The sequence below is a fragment of the Triticum dicoccoides genome, chromosome 3B, assembly GCF_002162155.2.
Source record: "Triticum dicoccoides isolate Atlit2015 ecotype Zavitan chromosome 3B, WEW_v2.0, whole genome shotgun sequence".
Taxonomy (NCBI): Eukaryota; Viridiplantae; Streptophyta; class Magnoliopsida; order Poales; family Poaceae; genus Triticum; species Triticum dicoccoides.
Genome location: NC_041385.1, coordinates 853,312,562 through 853,334,477, shown reverse-complemented (window position 1 = coordinate 853,334,477; position 21,916 = coordinate 853,312,562).

The window sequence follows — 21,916 nt, the reverse complement described above, 5'->3', positions numbered from 1 at the left end:
ATATATATATATATATATATATATATATATATATATATATATATATATATATATATATATATATACATACAATTGGATGTTGGTTAGCATGGACTATTATTGTTGACATAACATAAAGGTGAATACGTTGGGAGGCAACACAATAAGCCCTATCTTTCTCAGTGTCCGGTTGAAACTCTATAACCACAAGTATTGCGTGAGTGTTAGCAATTGTAGAAGATTATATGATAGTTGAGTATGTGAACTTGCTGAAAAATTCTATTTTTGACTCTTTGTGATGTTACGATAAATAGCAATTGCTTCAATGACTGAGATTATAGTTTGTTAGTTTTCAATGAAGTTTCTGAACCATACTTGACATTGTGAATTGATTGTTACTTGAGCATAAGAATTCATATGACAAAATCTATATATATGTTTCTGTTATAAGAATGATCATGATGTCCTCATGTCCGTATTTTATTTTTATCGACACCTCTATCTCCAAACATGTGGACATATTTTTCGATTTCGGCTTCCGCTTGAGGACAAGCGAGGTCTAAGCTTGGGGGAGTTGATACGTCCATTTTGCATCATGCTTTTATATCAATATTTATTGCATTATGGGCTGTTATTACACATTATATATCAATACTTATGGCTATTCTCTCTTATTTAATAAGGTTTACCATGAAGAGGGGGAATGCCGGTAGCTGGAATTCTGGCTGGAAAAGGAGAAAACATTGGAAACCTATTCTGCACTGCTCCAAAAGACGCGAGACTTCACGGAACTTATTTTTGGAATTAATAAGAATTATTGAGCAGAAGAAACACCTAAGGGGGCCCACACCCTGGCCAGGAGGGTGGGGGGCGCGCCCACCCCTACTGGGCACGCCCCTGTCTCCTGGGCCCCCTGGTGGGCCCCCGGTGTCCATCTTCTGCTATATGAAGGCTTTTACCCTGGAAAAAATCGTGGGCAAGCTTACGGGACCAAACTCCGCCGCCACGAGGAGGAACCAATCTAGAGCTCCGGCAGAGCTGTTATGCCGGGGACACTTCCCTCCGGGAGGGGGAAATCATCACCATCGTCATCACCAATGATCCTCCCATCGGGAGAGGGTCAATCTCCATCAACATCTTCACCAGCACCATCTCCTCTCAAACCCTAGTTCATCTCTTGTATCCAATCTTGTATCTAAAACCACAAATTGATACCTGTGGGTTGCTAGTAGTGTTGATTACTCCTTGTAGTTGATGCTTATTGGTTTACTTGGTGGAACATCATATGTCCAGATCCTTAATGCATATTATTACACCTCTGATTATGAACATGAATATGCTTTGTTAGTAGTTACGTTTGTTCCTGAGGACATGGGTGAAGTCTTGCTATTAGTAGTCATGTGAATTTGGTATTCGTTCGATATTTTGATGAGATGTATGTTGTCTTTCCTCTAGTGGTGTTATGTGAACGTCGACTACATGACACTTCACCATTATTTGGGCCTAGAGGAAGGCATTGGGAAGTAATAAGTAGGTTATGGGTTGCTAGAGTGGCAGAAGCTTAAACCCTATTTATGCGTTGCTTCGTAAGGGGCTGATTTGGATCCATATGTTTAATCGTGTGGTTAGGTTTACCTTAATACTTTTGTTGTAGTTGTGGATGCTTGCAATAGGGGTTAATCATAAGTGGGATGCTTGTCCAAGTAAGGTCAGTGCCCAAGCACCGGTCCACCCACATATCAAATTATCAAAGTACCGAACGCGAATCATATGAGTGTGATGAAACTAGCTTGACGATAATTCCCATGTGTCCTCGGGAGCGCTTTTCTCATTATAAGAAATTGTCCAGGCTTGTCCTTTGCTACAAAAAGGATTGGGCCACCTTGCTGCACTTTATTTACTTTCATTGCTTGTTACTTGTTACAATTTATCTTATCACAAAACTATCTATTACATTCAATTTCAGTGCTTGGAGAGAAAACCTTACTGAAATTTGTGTATCATTTCCTTCTGCTCCTCATTGGGTTCAACACTCTTACTTATCGAAAGGACTACGATAGATCCCCTACACTTGTGGGTCATCACATCCTACTTGGTTCCCATAGTACTTGCGAGGTTCTTCCGGCTCTAATGGCTCAAACTTGCTAGGTGCCATCTTTGTGATCACTAGTCGTCCAATACCTAGTTTGTTAGGTTTTCGTATCCTCTGCTTCTTATGCTTCTTCTTTTCGGTAGCGCCATCGGTGCCAGTACCTTCCCCGCCGGTATCTTCCCCGCTGGTCTCGGCACCGGCATCGGTGCCGGCGCCGTCGGTGTCGATGTCGGCGTCAGTACCATCATCGAGGCTGACCTGCAAACCTTGCTTAGCAGTCAAATAGTTGAGGTACTCTTGTTCACCCTCATAATCCATCTCGTCTGCATCTTGGTCAGAAAGCCCAGTTTCTTCGTTGTTCGACATGTTTCCTATGATTAAGTCTCCTCGTTTATTTCTAAAAGTATGAAAAAATTAGAAATGACATAAAAAAGAAATCGATGTGCCAAATCACATAAAATTTCGACATGACCTTTGCTAAAAAATGGACATATCGAGCGCCTAAAATTCACTGGAACGGAAATGAATCAACATTCCGGCGTAACATAGGCCAGTCGGATCATTTACCAAAATTGAACCAAAACATCACATGTCCAAATGACATGTCCAAATTCCAAACATGACATGTCCAAAACATGACATATCCACATATCACATGTCCAGTTCAAATTTGCATATAAATTCAGCCTACGTAAATTTGCTTTAACGAGGGATGTTGATTTGGACAATTTCTTAAATGCTAAATTCATAACTAAATAGATAACCTAATTAACATACTGCCCTAACTAAAACCTAAGTAAATTAACCGAAGAACCCTAGCTAGCAGAGAGAGAGAGGGGGGGTGTTTACAGAGGGTGCAGGGGCGAGGAGGCAGGCCCGACGGCGGCCGAGGTTGGGAGGGGAGGAAGTAGAGGAGGAAGGCGTGGCACGTCGGGGTCGGGGGCGAGCGCCGGGGCACGGCGGTGCGACGGGGGAAGAGAGAGATTGGGAATTTGGGGGGAAAAGAGGCGGGATGAAGCAAAGAGAGTGAGGATTTTGGGTTAAGTGGACGTAGCAGTAGCGCGTTTAGACAAAACACGCGACTACTATTACAGGAAGCTATAGCTGTTTTATAAGGAAACCGCTACTGCTACCTTGACTAGTTGTAGATCTTTTTCAGTAAACCGCTACTGCTACCAGTTTTCTTTTTCTTTTCCTTTATTTTCTCTCACTTTTCCTTTTTTTCTGAGAGCAGTGAACGAAGGGAAGGCAATATATATTGCATCATTTGACGGTTAAATATGTATACAAAATAGGAACATATATATTACATCATTGGACCCATGCATAATAATGGCTAAGTGTGTATACAAAATAGGGACATATATAAATAAATATATATATATATATATATATATATATATATATATATTACATCATTTGACCGATAACATACGGTTCCTCAGCATTGACGTTTTCGTTTTTGAGTCGGCTTCTTTTCCTTCTTGTTCGTTGAAGAATAGTTGAGCCCCAACTGATCGTCTACTGGTTGATATGAAGGTGAAGATTGGCTGGAGGGTAGAGTGGCCCAATAAGATACACAGTCAAGTAGGACAGATGGGAAGAGTCTGTGGAAGACTAGGGTACCAGACAAAATAAATAATTTCCATGGCATCTTGCCAAGAATTCAATCTCGATAGAATTTGTCTAAAGCAACTGAACCATTGTGGATTCTGATGTGTACCATATATGCAGTGGAGCAGTTGATAGTTAGAGACATGCGCTGATAGATTGCAACAAGGCAAAGTGTGTTTGCTATTTGATAGGTGATTAGCTAGTCGAGCATCTAATTGCATGCATGACTCTTGATGCAAGGCTCGAGGTTTTTCATATCAAGGACTCAATGGGAGAAGAGGAGTTGATCAAAGTTTTGGTCACCTTATGGTCGATATGGTGGGTTCAACGGAAAGCAACTCACAAGCAAGAATTCATGTTTCCCTGACTACTATGAGTTTCATTCGTAATTATCTAGGTGATCTTCCGCTGTTACGTGCAAACCTTGCAACTAAGGGAATAGACTAGTAGGAAGAAGTGGAGCCCTCTGGAGGAGCTCTATCTGAAGATCTGTGTTGATGATGCTATATCCAGGGATGAGTCTAGGGGATGGCCTCCTATGGTTTGTCATTACCACAGAGGCAATTTTACTCGGGGCTTCGGTAGTGGTTCTTCCGAGCTTGACAGAGCCAAGAATTTTTGGAGGCAACGACATGTAGGGAAGCTATGGTTCGCAGATTAGATTTATGTTAGAAAAATCCATGTGTTGATGGATTTATTGGCAACTATAAATCACTTACAGGGCGAATACGTTGGTGCCAATGATAAGATCATCAGAGATGTCAAGCTCAAGAAGACTATGAAGATGGTGTGAAGCATGAAAGCAGAGATGGAAATTTTGAAGTCCATTCATTTGTAAAAGTTGTTGTATCACTAGATCCGGTGTGCCATTTGGTCGCTTTTAGACCCCCCCCATATTGCTTGTATCCCAAATGCTATTTCCTTGGAATATGATCTAGTGACAAACCTAAAAAACTCTAGTTGACCGAGTCACCCTTCTTCTCAAGCAGAAAATCTAGTTGATGAATGGGATCACATCATTAGGAGAATGATGTGATGGACATGACTCATCCGTTAGCTTAGCATTATGATCGTGTCAGTTTCATTGCTACTGCTTTCTTCATGACTTCGACAAGTTCCTCAGACTATGAGATTATGCAACTCCCGAATACCGGAGGAACACTTCGTGTGCTACCAAATGTCACAATGTAAAAGGGTGATTATAAAGGTTGTCTACAGGTGTCTCCGAAGGTGTTTGTTCGGTTGGCATATATCGAGATTAGGATTTGTCACTCCGTGTTTCGAAGAGGTATCTCTAGGCCCTCTCGGTACTACTCATCACTATAAGCCTTGCAAGCATTGGGACTAATGAGTTAGTTGCGGGATGAAGTATTACAGAATGAGAAAAGATACTTGCCGGTAACGAGATTGAGCTAGGTATGATGATACCGACGATCGAATCTCGGGAAAATAACATACCAATGACAAATGGAACAACATATGTTGTTATGCGGTTTGACCGATAAAGATCTTCATAGAATATGTAGGAACGAATATGAGCATCAAGGTTCCGCTATTGGTTATTGACCGGAAGTGAGTCTTGATAATGTCTACACAGTTCTTGAACCCGTAGGGTCCGCACGCTTAACGTTCGATGATTGGTATTATGAGTTTATGTGATATGTTGTACCGAAGATTTTTCGGAGTCCCGGATGTGATCATGGACATGATGAGGATTCTCGAAATGGTCGAGACATAAAGATTGATATATTGGACGACTATATTCGGACACTGGAAGTGTTCCGGAGAAATTTCGGATAAAACCGGAGTGCCGCAGGGTTACCGGAACCCCTCGAGGAACTAATGGGCCTCCATGGGCCCTAGTGGAGAGACAGAGGTTCCGGCCAGGGCAGGCCACGCGCCCCCTTCCCCCTGAGTCAGATTAGGACAAGGAAGAGGGGGGCCTGCCCCCTAGCCTTCCCTCTCTCCTTCTCCTTCCTTCCCCCTCCCTTCCCAAGTTGGAAACCTACTAGGAATAGGATTCCTAGTAGGAATCCTACTTGTGGCGCGCCCTACAGGGCCTGGTCGGCCTCCCCCTTGCTCCTTTATATACGAGGGCAGGGGGAACCCTAGAACACACAAGTTGACAATTATTTTAGCCGTGTGCGGTGCCCCCCTCCAAAGTTACACACCTCGGTCATATCGTCGTAGTGCTTAGGCGAAGCCCCGCGCCGATAAGTTCATCATCACCGTCAACATGCCGTCGTGCTGACGAAACTCTCCTTCAGCTTCAACTGGATAAAGAGTACAAGGGACGTCTCAGAGCTGAACGTGTGCTGAACGCGGAGGTGTTGTACGTTTGGTGCATGGATTCGTTGGATCGCGAAGACATTCGACTACATCAACCGCGTTAACTAAACGCTTCCGCTTTCGGTCTATGAGGGTACGTGGACACACTCTCCCCTCTCGTTGCTATGCATCTCCTAGATAGATCTTGCGTGATCGTAGGAATTTTTTGAAATTACCGCGTTCCCCAACAGTGGCATCCGAGCCAGGTCTATGCGTAGATGTCATATGCACGAGTAGAACACAAAGAGTTGTGTGTGATAATAGGCATACTGCTTACCATCATGTCATACTTTGATTCAGCGGTATTGTTGTATGAAGCGGCTCAGACCGACATTACGCATACGCTTACGCGAGACTGGTTCTACTAACGTGCTTTGCACATACGTGGCCGGTGAGTGTCTGTTTCTCCAACTTTACTTGAATCGAGTGTGGCTACGCCCGATCCTTGTTGAAGGTTAAAACAACACACTTGACGAAAAATTGTTGTGGTTTTGATGCGTAGGTAAGAACGGTTCTTACTAGAAGCCCGTAGCAGCCACGTAAAATTTGCAACAACAAAGTAGAGGACGTCTAACTTTATGTTGCAGGGCTTGCTGTGATGTGATATGGTCAAGCATGATGTGATATAAATTGTTGTATGAGATAATCATGTTTTGTAACAAAGTTATCGGAAACTGGCAGGAGCCATATGGTTGTCCCTTTATTGTATGCAATGCAATCTGTTGGGGAACGTAGTATTTCAAAAAAATTCCTACGCACACGCAAGATCATGGTGATGCATAGCAACGAGCGGGGAGAGTGAGTCCACGTACCCTCGTAGACCGAAAGCGGATGTTAGCACAACGCGGTTGATGTAGTTGTACGTCTTCACGATCCGACCGATTCAAGTACCGAACGTACGGCACCTCCGAGTTCAGCACACCTTCAGCTCGATGACGTCCCACGAACTCCGATCCTGCAGAGCTTCACGGGAGAGTTTCGTCAGCATGATGGCATGGTGACGGTGATGATGTTGCTACCCACACAGGGCTTCGCCTAAGCACCGCTACGATATGACCCAGGTGGAATATGGTGGAAGGGGTCACCGCACCCGGCTAGAATAGATCAACAGATCAACTTGTGTGGCTAGAGGTGCCCCCTGCCCTTGTATATAAAGGAGAAAGGGGGGAGGCGGCCGGCCAGGAGGAGGGCGCGCCAAGGGGGGAGTCCTACTCCCACCGGGAGTAGGACTCCTCCTTTCCTTGTAGGAGTAGGAGAAGGGAAGGAAGGGAGAGAGGATGAGAAGGAAAAAGGGGGGCGCCGGCCCCCTCCTTGTCCAGTTCGGACGAGAGGAGGAGGGGGTGCGCGGCTGCCCTGGCCGCCCCTCCTCTTCTTCCACGAAGGCCCATTAGGCCCAATATACTCCCAGGGGGGTTCCGATAACCCCCCGGTACTCCGGTATATGCCCGAACTCACCCGGAACACTTCCGAAATCCAAACATAGTCATCAAATATACCGATATTTATGTCTCGACCATTTCAAGACTCCTTGTCATTTTCGTGATCACATCCGAGACTCTGAACTATCTTCGGTACATCAAAACACATAAACTCATAATACCGATCATCACCAAACTATAAGCGTGCGGACCCTACGGGTTCGAGAACTATGTAGACATGACCGAGACTCATTTCCGGTCAATAACCAATAGCGGAACCTGGATGCTCATATTGGCTCCTACATATTCTACGAAGATCTTTATCGGTCAAACTGCACAACAACATACGTTGTTCCCTTTGTCATCGGTATGTTACTTGCCTGAGATTGGATCGTCGGTATCTCAATAGCTAGTTCAATCTCGTTACCGACAAGTCTCTTTACTCGTTATGTAATGCATCATCCCGCAACTAACTCATTAGTCACATTGCATGCAAGGCTTATAGTGATGTGCATTACCGAGAGGGCCCAGAGATACCTCTCCAACAATTGGAGTGACAAATCCTAATCTCTAAATACGCCAACTCAAGAAGTACCTTCGGAGACACCTGTAGAGCACCTTTATAATCACCCAGTTATGTTATGACGTTTGGTAGCACACAAAGTGTTCCTCCGGTAAACGGGAGTTGCATAATCTCATAGTCATAGGAACATGTATAAGTCATGAAGAAAGCAATAGCAACATACTAAACGATCAAGTGCTAAGCTAACGGAATGGGTCAAGTCAATCACATCATTCTCCTAATGATGTGATCCCGTTAATCAAATGACAACTCATGTCTATGGTTAGGAAACTTAACCATCTTCGATTAACGAGCTAGTCAAGAAGAGGCATACTAGTGATACTATGTCTCTCTATGTATTCACACATGTATTATGTTTCCGGTTAATGCAATTCTATCATGAATAATGTTTAATAAACATTTATCATGATATGAGATAATAAATAATAACTTTATTATTGCCTCTAGGGCATATTTCCTTCAGTCTCCCACTTGCACTAGAGTCAATAATCTAGATTACACAGTAATGATTCTAACACCCATGGAGTCTTGGTGTTGATCATGTTTTGCTCGTAGAAGAGGCTTAGTCAACGGGTCTGCAACATTCAGATCCGTATGTATTTTGCAAATCTCTATGTCTCCCACCCGGACTTGATCCCGGATGGAATTGAAGCATCTCTTGATGTGCTTGGTTCTCTTGTGAAATCTGGATTCCTTTGCCAAGGCAATTGCACCAGTATTGTCACAAAAGATTTTCATTGAACCCGATGCACTAGGTATAACACCTAGATAGGATATGAACTCCTTCATACAGACTCCTTCATTTGCTGCTTCCGAAGCAGCTATGTACTCCGCTTCACACGTAGATCCCGCCACGACATGTTGTTTAGAACTGCACCAACTGATAGCTCCACCGTTTAATATAAATATGTATCCGGTTTGCGATTTAGAATCGTCTGGATCAGTGTCAAAGCTTGCATCGACGTAACCATTTACGACTAGCTCTTTGTCACCTCCATAAACGAGAAACATATCCTTAGTCCTTTTCAGATATTTCAGTATGTTCTTGACCGCTGTCCAGTAATCCACTCCTGGATTACTTTGGTACCTCCCTGCTAAACTAATAGCAAGCCACACATCAGGTATGGTACACATCATTGCATACATGATAGAGCCTATGGCTGAAGCATAGGGAACATCTTTCATTTTCTCTCTATCTTCTGCAGTGGTCGGGCATTGAGTCTTACTCAACTTCACACCTTGTAATACAGGCAAGAACCCTTTCTTTGCTTGATCCATTTTGAACTTCTTCAAAACTTTATCAAGGTATGTGCTTTGTGAAAGTCCAATTAAGCGTCTTGATCTATCTCTATAGATCTTGATGCCCAATATATAAGCAGCTTCACCGAGGTCTTTCATTGAAAAACTTTTAGTCAAGTATCCTTTTAGGCTATCCAGAAATTCTATATCATTTACAATCAACAATATGTCGACCACATATAATATCAGAAATGCTACAGAGCTCCCACTCACTTTCATGTAAATACATGCTTCTCCAAAAGTCTATATAAAACCATATGCTTTGATCACACTATCAAAGTGTTTATTCCAACTCCGAGAGGCTTGCAGCAGTCCATAAATGGATCGCTCTTGCTTGCACACTTTTTAGCACCTTTCGGATCGACAAAACCTTCTGGTTGCATCATATACAACTCTTCTTTCAGAAATCCTTTCAGGAATGCAGTTTTGACATCCATTTGCCAAATTTTATAATCATAAAATGCGGCAATTGCTAACATGATTCGGACAGACTTTAAGCATCGCTACGGGTGAGATAGTCTCATCATAGTCAACCGCTTGAACTTGTCGAAAACCTTTCGCAACAAGCCGAGCTTTGTAGACAGTAAAATTACCATCAGCGTCAGTCTTCTTCTTGAAATCCATTTATTTTTGATGGCTTGTCGATCATCGGGCAAGTCAACCAATGTCCACACTTTGTTCTCATACATGGATCCCATCTCAGATTTGATGGCTTCAAGCCATTTTGCAGAATCTGGGCTCATCATCGCTTCCTCATAGTACGTAGGTTCGTCATGGTCAAGTAACATGACCTCCAGAATAGGATTACCGTACCAGTCTGGTGCGGATCTTACTCTAGTTGACCTACGAGGTTCGGTAGTAACTTGATCTGAAGTTTCATGATCATCATCATTAGCTTCCTCATTAATTGGTGTAGGAGTCACGGGAATAGATTTCTGTGATGAACTACTTTCCCATAAGGGAGCAGGTACAGTTACCTCATCAAGTTCTACTTTCCTCACACTCACTTCTTTCGAGAGAAACTCCTTCTCTAGAAAGGATCCAAATTTAGCAACAAATGCCTTGCCTTCGGATCTGTGATAGAAGGTGTACCCAATAGTCTCCTTTGGGTATCCTATGAAGACACATTACTCTAATTTGGGTTCAAGCTTATCAAGTTGAAGTGTTTTCACATAAGCATCGCTGCCCCAAACTTTAAGAAACGACAACTTTGGTTTCTTGCCAAACCATAGTTCACAAGGTGTTGTCTTAACGGATTTCGATGGTGCCCTATTTAACGTGAATGCAGACGTCTCTAAAGCATAACCCCAAAACGATAGCGGTAAATCAGTAAGAGACATCATAGACCGCATCATATCTTGTAAAGTGCGATTACGATGTTCGGACACAACATTAAGTTGTGGTGTTCCAGGTGGCGTGAGTTGCGAAACTATTCCGCATTGTTTCAAATGAAGACCAAACTAGTAACTCAAGTATTCTCCTCCATGATCAGATCGTAGAAACTTTATTTTCTTGTTACGATGATTTTCTACTTCACTCTGAAATTCTTTGAACTTTTCAAATGTTTCAAACTTATGTTTCATTAAGTAGATATACCTATATCTTCTCAAATCATCTCTGAAGGTGACAAAATAACGATACCCACCGCAAGCTTCAACATTCATCGGACCACATACATCAGTATGTAGGATCTCCAACAAATCTGTTGCTCGCTCCATTGTTTCGGAGAACGGCGTTTTAGTCATCTTGCCCATGAGGCATGGTTCGCAAGTACCAAGTGATTCATAATCAAGTGATTCCAAAAGTCAATCAGTATGGAGTTTCTTCATGCGCTTTACACCAATATGACCTAAACGGTAGTGCCACAAATAAGTTGCACTATCATTATTAACACTGAATCTTTTGGTTTCAATATTATGAATATGTATACCACTACTATCGAGATTTAATATAAATAGACCACTCTTCAAGGGTGCATGACCATAAAAGATACTAGATCACTGATGGCGCGTGTTGCCGCGCCCATTAATTTGTACACTATAATGTCAGTGAATGATGCAAGTATATGAAAAGAGAAGCCATGTTACTTTGGAGTCAAATTGGCATGAAGTAATATCTATATATTTGTTATTACTTTTGAAGTGATACATTTCATATAAGAAATAGAGAGTTAATATTTGAACGTTATGTTTGTATGGTGGTGAGCTAGTATAAGGGAGAATACATATTATTATGTCGACACGTGTCATCGTTCCCCTGTTCAATCAACTTTGAGTGAATATTACCTGGTTTTCCAGTGGTGATTCAGTACTGTATTGGACCATAGTTGTAGATGGACCGTGTTAGTGATCACAATCTGAGTATAATGCAGCCCTTTATTCTTATATTTTGATCTTGTGCTACCATTTGAACGGTTCAGCGCACCATCATTTTTTATCCGCTTGTCAGTATAATCACTAATCTATACTGCCTATTAGCTCATGGTATCAAGCACATACCGGTGTTCTTCATCTGTCATGTGCCGCTTGATCTATTATACTCTGAACTCTGACGGTTATACTCTGCAGCATATTCTGATTGGTATGCTTCTACCTGTAATATCTTTCTAAGTCAGGTTTGAAATATAATCACGTCAGAAATATTTTTATGATCCTTCCGGGAAGTATTTTGGCCAGATATGAGATCCTCATCTTGCGTAATCAACAATGTAATACTCCCTCTGTAAACTAATATGAGAGCATTTAGATTACTAAAATAGTGATCTAAACACTCTTATATTAGTTTACGGAGGGAGTATTGTTTTGATACCTGCAGGAGAATACCAATCAACGGTCTCATACTTCAGATGAAGAATGTCAATTTTAAAGATCACCTACCGCGGACATCAAATCAGAATTAAGGAAAACTCCAAGTGAGCCTCACGCTAGTGCACAAAATTGTGAAAATGACAGATAAGAACTGATATGTGAGTATCAGTGAAGAAAATATCTTCAAAGAGAAGACTGTAACCTGCACTGTCCTCATGGTGTAACAACGACCCCAGAAAGGCAGAGAAAGAGGCTTGCATCCTCTGGTGTGCATCATCGCTATTCACTTCCTCGGTTGCGGCGGCCTTGAGTCTGGAGCATTTTTTTTCAAGAAGAGTCTGCAGCAGAGGTCAGGACTCGCGAGCCCTCTCAAATCCACCCAGCCCCCAGCACGTTCCGTAAATCAAATCTGAAAGATAGCATTAAGAAAATTGGACGCGCGCCTTGCGTACCTTCTTTCCACTTGTTCATCTCCCGAAGTGGGAACGGCGGCAAGGATGGGATCCGGGCGGCACTCCTTTCTCACCCCTTATCTTGATCCACGAGCACTCCACTGGTGAGGGAAGTCACCATGAGAATCTAATATGTCGCCTCCCATCGCCGAGAAGAGGAGATTGCTGTTGTTTTCTGAGGTACCCGTCGCCTCCCACGGTAATATTGGTCGGGATGCGAACAACGGGCCGCTTGCGTGCCCCATCCGGTCGCGCCGCTGGCGTCCGTGCAACCGAACAGACCACGGAGGTGCTGTATGCCTAGTCCGTGCAAATCGCCGATGCAATCCGAGGCCCTGGTCAGGCGGCGCAATCGGAACAGAGGAGGGTCGCGAACATCCCTCGTTTTAGGGTTCGTCTCTTCTGTTTTACACTTCTGCGAGGATGGTAGTGCAGGCCCAGTAGGCCAGTAGGCCCAAATGAACGTTAGACGCCCAAAAAAGCCACCGGAGCAGCCGCCCGAAAATGCCAGCACAGCCTGATGCGTGAGTTATCCTGCACACACGAGATTTAGGTGCGGTTAACAACGAATCCGACGGCCAAAATCGACTAAAAGTGGCGATCCAACGGTTAGAAGTGCCGATGGCCTGAGAGGGCTGGGAGGGTGCTCAGTTTTAATGTATTTAAATTACTCGTATAAATAGAACAACCATTACTCTCTGATTTAAATGAATAACCATCTCGCATCAAACAAGATCCAGATATAATGTTCATGCTCAACGCTGGCACCAAATAACAATTATTTAGGTCTAATACTAATCCCGAAGGTAGATGTAGAGGTAGAGTGTCGACCGCGATCACATCGACTTTGGAACCATTTCCCACGCTCATCGTTAGCTCGTCCTGAGCCAATCTTCGCTTAATCCGTAGTCCCTGTTTCGAGTTGCAAATATTAGCAACAGAACCAATATCAAATACCCAGGTGCTACTGCGAGCATTAGTAAGGTACACATCAATAACATGTATGTCACATATACCTTTTTTCACCTTGCCATCCTTCTTATCCGCCAAATACTTGGGGCAGTTCCGCTTCTAGTGACCAGTCCCTTTGCAGTACAAGCACTCAGTCTCAGGCTTAGGTCCAGACTTAGGTTCTTCTCCTGAGCAACAACTTGTTTACTGTTCTTCTTGAAGTTCCCCTTCTTCTTTCCTTTACCCTTTTTTCTTGAAACTGGTGGTCTTGTTAACCATCAACACTTGATGCTCCTTTTTTATTTCTACCTCCGCAGCCTTTAGCATCGCGAAGAGCTCGGGAATTGTTTTGTTCATCCCTTGCATATTATAGTTCATCACGAAGCTCTTGTAGCTTGGTGGCAGTATTTGAAGAATTTTGTCAATGACACTATCATCAGGAAGATTAACTCCCAATTGAATCAAGTGATTATTATACAAAGACATTTTAAGTATATGTTCACTGATAGAACTATTCTCTTCCATCTTGAAGCTATAGAACTTATTGGAGACTTCATATCTCTCAATCTGGGTTATTTCCTTGAAATATTAACTTCAACTCCTGAAACATCTCATATGCTCCATGACGTTCAAAACGTCGTTGAAGTCCCGGTTCTAAGCCGTAAAGCATGGCACACTGAACTATCGAGTAGTCATCAACTTTGCTCTGCCAGACATTCACAACGTCTGCAGTTGCATCTGCAGTAGGCCTGGCACCCAGTGGTGCTTCCAGGATGTAATTCTTCTGTGCAGCAATGAGGATAATCCTCAAGTTACGGACCCAGTCCGTGTAATTGCTACCATCATCTTTCAACTTTGCTTTCTCAAGAAACGCATTAAAATTCAACGGAATAACAGGACGGGCCATCTATCTACAACAACATAGACAAGCAAAATACTATCAGGTACTAAGTTCATGATAAATTAAAGTTCAATTAATCATATTACTTAAGAACTCCCACTTAGATAGACATCCCTCTAATCATTTAAGTGGTCACATGATCCAAATCAACTAAACCATGTCCGATCATCATGTGAGATGGAGTAGTTTTCAATGGTGAACATCACTATGTTGATCATATCTACTATATGATTCATGCTCGACCTTTCGGTCTCAGTGTTCCGAGGCCATATATGCATATGCTAGGCTCGTCAAGTTTAACCTGAGTATTCTGTGTGTGCAAAACTGTCTTACACCCGTTGTATTTGAACATAGAGCTTATCACACCCGATCATCACGTGGTGTCCCGACACGAAGAACTCTCCCAACAGTGCATACTCAGGGAGAACACTTTTACCTTGAAATTTAGTGAGAGATCATCTTATAATGTTACCGTCAATCAAAGCAATATAAGATGCATAAAGGATAAACATCACATGCAATCAATATAAGTGATATGATATGGCCATCATCATCTTGTGCTTGTGAGCTCCATCTCTGAAGCACCGTCATGATCACCATCGTCACCGGCGCGACACCTTGATATCCATCGTAGCATTATTGTAGTCTTGCCAACTTTTGCTTCTACGACTATCGCTACCGCTTAGTGATAAAGTAAATCAATTACAGGGCGATTGCATTGCATACAATAAAGTGACAACAATATGGCTCCTGCCAGTTGCCGATAACTTGGTTACAAAACATGATCATCTCATAAAATAAAATTTAGCATCATGTCTTGACCATATCACATCACAGCATGCCCTGCAAAAACAAGTTAGACGTCAACTACTTTGTTGTTGCAAGTTTTACGTGGCTACTATGGGTTGAGCAAGAACCGTTCTTACCCGGGTGTAGCCACACTCGGTTCAACTAAAGTTAGTGATAAAAGGTTAGTCCCAAAAGTAATATATAAGTGTATAATAAAGCCCGTAATCATTCAAAATATATAATAAAATAGCATGAATGCTTCATAAATTATAGATACATTGGAGACGTATCAGGGGGGAGGCGGCCGGCCAGGAGGAGGGCGCGCCAAGGGGGGAGTCCTACTCCCACCGGGAGTAGGACTCCTCCTTTCCTTGTAGGAGTAGGAGAAGGGAAGGAAGGGCGAGAGGAGGAGAAGGACAAAGGGGGAGCCACCCCCCCTCCATGTCTAATTCGGCCTAGAGGGGGAGGGGGTGCGCGGCTGCCCTGGCCGCCTCTCCTCTTCTCCCACTAAGGCCCATTAGGCCCAACATACTTCCCGGGGGATTCCGATAACCCCCCGGTACTCCGGTATATGCCCGAATTCACCCGAAACACTTTCGAAGTCCAAACATAGTTATCCAATATATCGATCTTTATGTCTCGACCATTTTGCGACTCCTCGTCATGTTCGTGATCATATCCGGGACTCCGAACTATCTTCATTACATCAAAACACATAAACTCATAATACCGATCCTCACCAAACTTTAAGCGTGCGGACCCTACGGGTTCGAGAACTATGTAGACATGACTGAGACTCATTTCCGGTCAATAACCAATAGCGGAACCTAGATGCTCATATTGGCTCCTACATATTCTACGAAGATCTTTCTCGGTCAAACCGCATAACAACATACGTTGTTCCCTTTATCATCGGTATGTTACTTGCCCGAGATTCGATCATCGGTATCTCAATACCTAGTTCAATCTCGTGACCGTCAAGTCTCTTTACTCATTATGTAATGCATCATCCCGCAGCTAACTCACCAGTCTCATTGCTTGTAAGGCTTATAGTGATGTGCATTACCGAGAGGGCCCAGAGATACCTCTCCGACAATCGGAGTGACAAATTCTAATCTCGAAATACGCCAACTAAACAAGTACCTTCCGAGACACCTGTAGAGCACCTTTATAATCACCAAGTTATGTTGTGACGTTTGATAGCACACAAAGTGTTCCTCCGGTAAACGGGAGTTGCATAATCTCATAGTCATAGGAACATGTATAAGTCATGAAGAAAGCAATAGCAACATACTAAACGATCAAGTGCTAAGCTAACGGAATGGGTCAAGTCAATCACATCATTCTCCTAATGATGTGATCCCGTTAATCAAATGACAACTCATGTCTATGGTTAGGAAACTTAACCATCTTTGATTAACGAGCTAGTCAAGATGAGGCATACTAGTGATACTATGTCTCTCTATGTATTCACACATGTATTATGTCGTGGTTCTAAGCCTGACAGTAGAGTGGGGGGTAGGTATGGAGAGGCAAGGTCCTAGCTATGGAGAGGTTGTAAGCACAAAGGATGTACGAGTTCAGACCCTTCTCGGAGGAAGTAACAGCCCTACGTCTCGGAGCCCGGAGGCGGTCGAGTGGATTATGAGTATGTGAATTACAAGGTGCCGAACCCTTCTGCCTGTGGAGGGGGGTGGCTTATATAGAGTGCGCCAGGACCCCAGCCAGCCCACGTAGGAGAGGGTTTAAGGTGAGTTAAGTCTGGGGCGTTACTGGTAACGCCCCATATAAAGTGCCTTTACTATCATAAAGCCTACTTGATTACAGGCCGTTGCAGTGCAGAGTGTCTCCTGACTTTCCGGTAGTCGAGTGAGTCTTCGTGGTCGAGTCCTTCAAGTCAGTCGAGTGCGTCCCTTGTTGGTCGACTGGAAGGTGACTTCTTCTGAGGGTGTCCTTGGGTAAGGTACTTGGATCAGGTCCATGACCCTACCCTAGGTACCTAACCCCATCATTAGCCCCCGAATGGATTGAGGCTTCGAGTGAGGAAGGAGTTGATGTTGTTTCCGATTAACCTTTGCGCTCTGATCGTGCGTTGTCCTGGACCAAAGAATCTCTTCGTCAACAGGGAGCAACTTGCCTTCAGTCGACTCGATCCATTCTATTTTTGCGTCGAGTGATCTTCCGGGCTTCGACGATCTCCGAGCGACGGATCGCCGGAAACACCGCGTCTGACAGACTGATTTGCTGTTCGCGGACTCCGCGGGATGCGAAATTTGGGGACGCGCGCGAAGCGGGGCGGACCGCGGCGTTCGGATGGGACGGGGCATAGACGCCTCGATCTCCGCGCCGCCTTTTTCGCCACGTATCCCGTCTGCATAACTGCTCCCAGATATGATTAGATCGACGGGCCCACCTGTCATCCACTCGGAAGGGACCCTATAAATGTGCCCGGCGAGGATTTCTGTGCTGCGCCTCAGCATTCTCTCCCTCTCTCTGCTTCCTTCTTCTCCGCCCAGCGTGCTCGCTCTCGCCCCCGCACCACTTCCCTTCGCGCATCTCGCCGGCGACCATGGCCAAGGAGAAGACGGCGGCGCTGGAGCGTGCAAAGAAGGCGTTGGCGTCGGAGAAGGCGAAGGGGAGATCCACCAGCCGCGGAGGGTCCTCGTCCAGATCCCGCCTGCCGAAGGGCTGGGTCCAAGGAGACTGGATCCAGTCGACCATCACAGAGAATGACCTCCTCGACATGGCCAACGAGGGCTTGATCCCTCACGGAGCTGCGAGGCTTCCGGGGAAGGAGTGGCAGCCCCAGCCAGAAGAGGGTGAGTGTGTGCTTCTGGCCACCCATGTTGATCGTGGGTTTTCCTTGCCGCCGAGTGTTTTCTTCTGTGGCTTCTTGAATTTCTTCGGAGCGCAGCTCCACCACTTTACCCCAAACTCCATTGCCTATCTTGCTGCGTTCGTGTCCATGTGTGAGGGTTTCTTGGGCTGTCGACCGCACTGGGGTTTGTTCAAACATATATTCACGTGTCGCTCTCAGACCGTGAAGAAGGAGAGCCCAGGTGATGAGAGAACCCGAGTCGTCCAAATGTGTGGGGGTCTGGGGATCCAGGTGAGGAATAAGAGCACCTTCCCGCCCATGACTTTTCCCGAGTCAGTCAGAGGTTGGCAGTCGACCTGGTTCTACTGCCGGGACCAGTCGACGCCGGGGCAGTCGAGTGGACTCCCACAGTTTACCATGGACCGAGTGAACAAGCCTTCCTCTCTGAAGTTGATTCCGGAGGAGAAAGCTGATGTGAAGATGTTGATGGAGCGCGTGGTGCAGTTGGTTCGGGAGGGAGTGACGGGCATGGACCTCTTCGAGGTCTTCCTCAGGCGTCGCATCCAGCCTCTTCAGTTCCGGAGCCACTGCATGTGGTTGTACTGTGGGACCAAAGACGAGACTCGAGTCCATCCAGAAGCAGTCGACGATGTCACTCTGGAAAGATGGATGGTAGCCGTTACCGGAAACAAGGACAACCCACGTGGAGCCAGAAGGATTCCTCCACTCGACCACAACAGCGATCCAAACAAGGTACATTTGCTCTGTCCTCCACTGCATTCTTGTCGCACTCATTTCTGTTTATCCTGCCGACTGGTCGACTGATCCTTGTCTTGATATCTGCTAGGCTCTCACCGAGCTGTACTCGATGCCCAATGGGGCACAAACTCCGACTGAGGAGGGTGAGGCGAGTGGGGGTGAGAGCCAGGAAGAGGAGGAGTGGGACTCGGACGTTGCAGGGGATGACGACGACGATGATGATGACGACGGCGATGACGATGATGTTGAAGACGAGGAGGAAGAGGAGGAGGAGGTTGTACCACCGCGCTCGGAAAGGCGGTCGAAGCTTGTCCACGACCCTTCAACCGAACGTGGTAAGGGGGTTGCGACCACCACTCAGTCGACCAAGCGTCCTCGGACCATCTCTCTGGTGCCGACTGAAAAGGCGCCGAAGCAGCCCAGGGCGGCTTCGTCGAAGCCGATCAAGCTCCTGCCGAAGATGAAGGTGTCCATCCCTACCATATCAGGGTAATCGTGTTGTTTGAATCTTCTCATTTTGTGTGAACTTTGTCTCTGGTCGACGCTGAAGTTAGTCGACTGATCCTTTGGAGTTGCAGTGCTGCTACTTCTGAAAACTCGGCCCGGGCTGATGACCACGAGATGGAAGACGCAGCAACTTCGAACCCAGGTACTGTATTCTTAACGCCGTTCTTAGTCGACTGACTCGCGATCTCTGATCATGATTCTTCTCCGCAGCTCCACCCAATACTGTTATCAATCTTCCTGATGATGATGAGGACGAAGAGCCGCTGAAGCGCAGGAGGAGTCAGAAAGCGTCCGCCAGTAAGGTGCCTCAGGATGTGACGGCGCCTGAGATTCTGACTGTGGAGGAAGAGAACACCACTCGACATACGGTGTCCTTCGCAAATCCACTGACGAGTGCTCAGTAGCCCTCCCTCTTCACGACGCACCACGTCCCAGAGGACCAAGCTGGCGCAGCGAAGGAGGCGATACGCCAGGCGGGAATCATGATGGAGCAGCTGAAGACCATCCGGGACGCGAGCCAGGCAGCTTATGACGCCAGTTCTGCCCTCCAAAGCAATGTTCAGGTCAGTCGACCACCGTTTGTTCTGTTGGATATGCTGCCAAAAACTTTTCCTTTCCGGAATTTATAGTAGTCACCCACTGGGTGTTGTCGATTGAGCTCCGTATTAGCGGGGGCACGCTGAGTGCACCCGCTGGGTGTAGTCCCCAAGGCTAAGGTCGACTGCTGGCAGTCGGCCTTAGGCTTTATAATTTCAGTCTTTCTGTCAGTCGACTATGTCGACTGGATTTCACAAACCGGTGGGGGCACGCTGAGTGCACCCACTGGGTGTAGTCCCCGAGACTGTGGTCGACTGCTTGCAGTTGATCACAGTCTTAGAGAATGCATCTCGCACTTTTTTTTGAGGTCGACTGGTCGACTTTGTCTTCAACAGGATTAGTGGGGGCACGCTGAGTGCACCCACTGGGTGTAGTCCCCGAGACTACGGTCGAATGCTTGTATTCGGCTGTAGTCTTAGAAACGTGAGTTTTTCCCTTTTTCACTCGGAAGTGAATTATATTTGACATTTAGTCGATTGGTTATTCGCAGAACTCTTGTGATCTTGTGGCTCGCTACTCAGAGCTGGAACACAAGCATACTCAAGTCGAGCTGAGCTTGAAGCTGGTTCAGGAGAAGCTGACAAAGGCAAAGGAGGAGACCGAAGGTATGTTTGGTGAGACCCTGACGACTGCTTTTCCCCTTGCTTGTTTCAAAATCTGATCTTGCTGCAACTTGCAGGTAAGGTAAGGGAGGCCCAACAGAAGAAAGACCTTGAGCTAGCTGAGAAGATCAAGCTTGCTGACGAGAAGTTAGCTTCAGTCACCAAGCTCGAACAAGACAATACCAATCTGAAAGCTGCTCTTGGGATTGCCAACAAGGAGGTCAGTCGACTGAAAACTGATAAAGCTGCCCTGACCGACCAAGTCAGCAAATTGACTGGGAAGAAGACTGATCTGGAGGCCTTCCTGAGTAGTCTTGCCAAGAAGTTGTTTCTTATGCTTGAAGGTAAACCTCTATGCTCGGCAAACATTTCCAATTGTGGTTTTTCCATTCGACCATCCCCTTGACTTAGTGATCATCCTTGCAGAATTCTGTCAAAACTTTGAAGAAGAAACTAGCCGGCTGGAGCCAAACCTCGACCCTGTCAATTCTCCGGTGAACGACGAAGTTGCCATGGATGTTTTCCGACTGGAGTCTCGTGTCGCAGCTGTCGTGGACTATCTCGCAAGGCTGAAGGCCGCCACATCTTGCATCGACTCGACGCTTTGGCCTGAGGAGACACTTCAAAATGACCTTGAGTCGCTGATGGCCCGGTTGAACACGATCCCTGGTCGAGTGCAGGAATGGAAGAAGTCCTCGGCTCAGTGTGGTGCAGATGTTGCTCTGTGTCTGGACCGAGTCCACTGTAAAGATGCGCGAGAAGAGAAGCTGGCGGCTCTTCGGGTGGCCAATACCAAGAAACACGACTTCAGGTCCTTTATGGAAACTTTCCTTGCAGCTGCCACTCGGATCACCGACGGAATTGACCTTGATGAATTCGTTGCTCCTTCCAGCCCTCCACAGGAGGGGTAAAAAACTTCTTCTGGCTCGACGCTTTAAATTTGCCTCGGTATGCCGAGTGGAATTGTAACCGATAAACCTTAACAGGCTTAACGCCTGAGCACTCTCGGTTCCTTTAGATATCGATTCAAACTTGAATTTGGTGCTTGAATATGATTGCCTTTGGCTCGAAATGTCCTTTGCAGGTTCAAAGCAAGGCGCCTTTACAGCAATCGACATATTCTTCAGTCCACTTAGGCGAGCACTGGGCTGCAGCTAAGCCCCCGAGTGAGAGGGTTGCTCTACACTCGGTAGGATTTTGATAACTTAGGCGAGTGCTTGGACTGCAGCTAAGCCCCTGAGTGAGAGGGTTGCTCTACACTCGGTAGGATTTTGATAACTTAGGCGAGTGCTTGGACTGCAGCTAAGCCTCCGAGTGAGAGGGTTGCTCTTCACTCGGTAGGATTTTCGCAACTTAGGCGAGTGCGTGGACTGCAGCTGAGCCCCCGAGTGAGAGGGTTGCTCTTCACTCGGTAGGATTT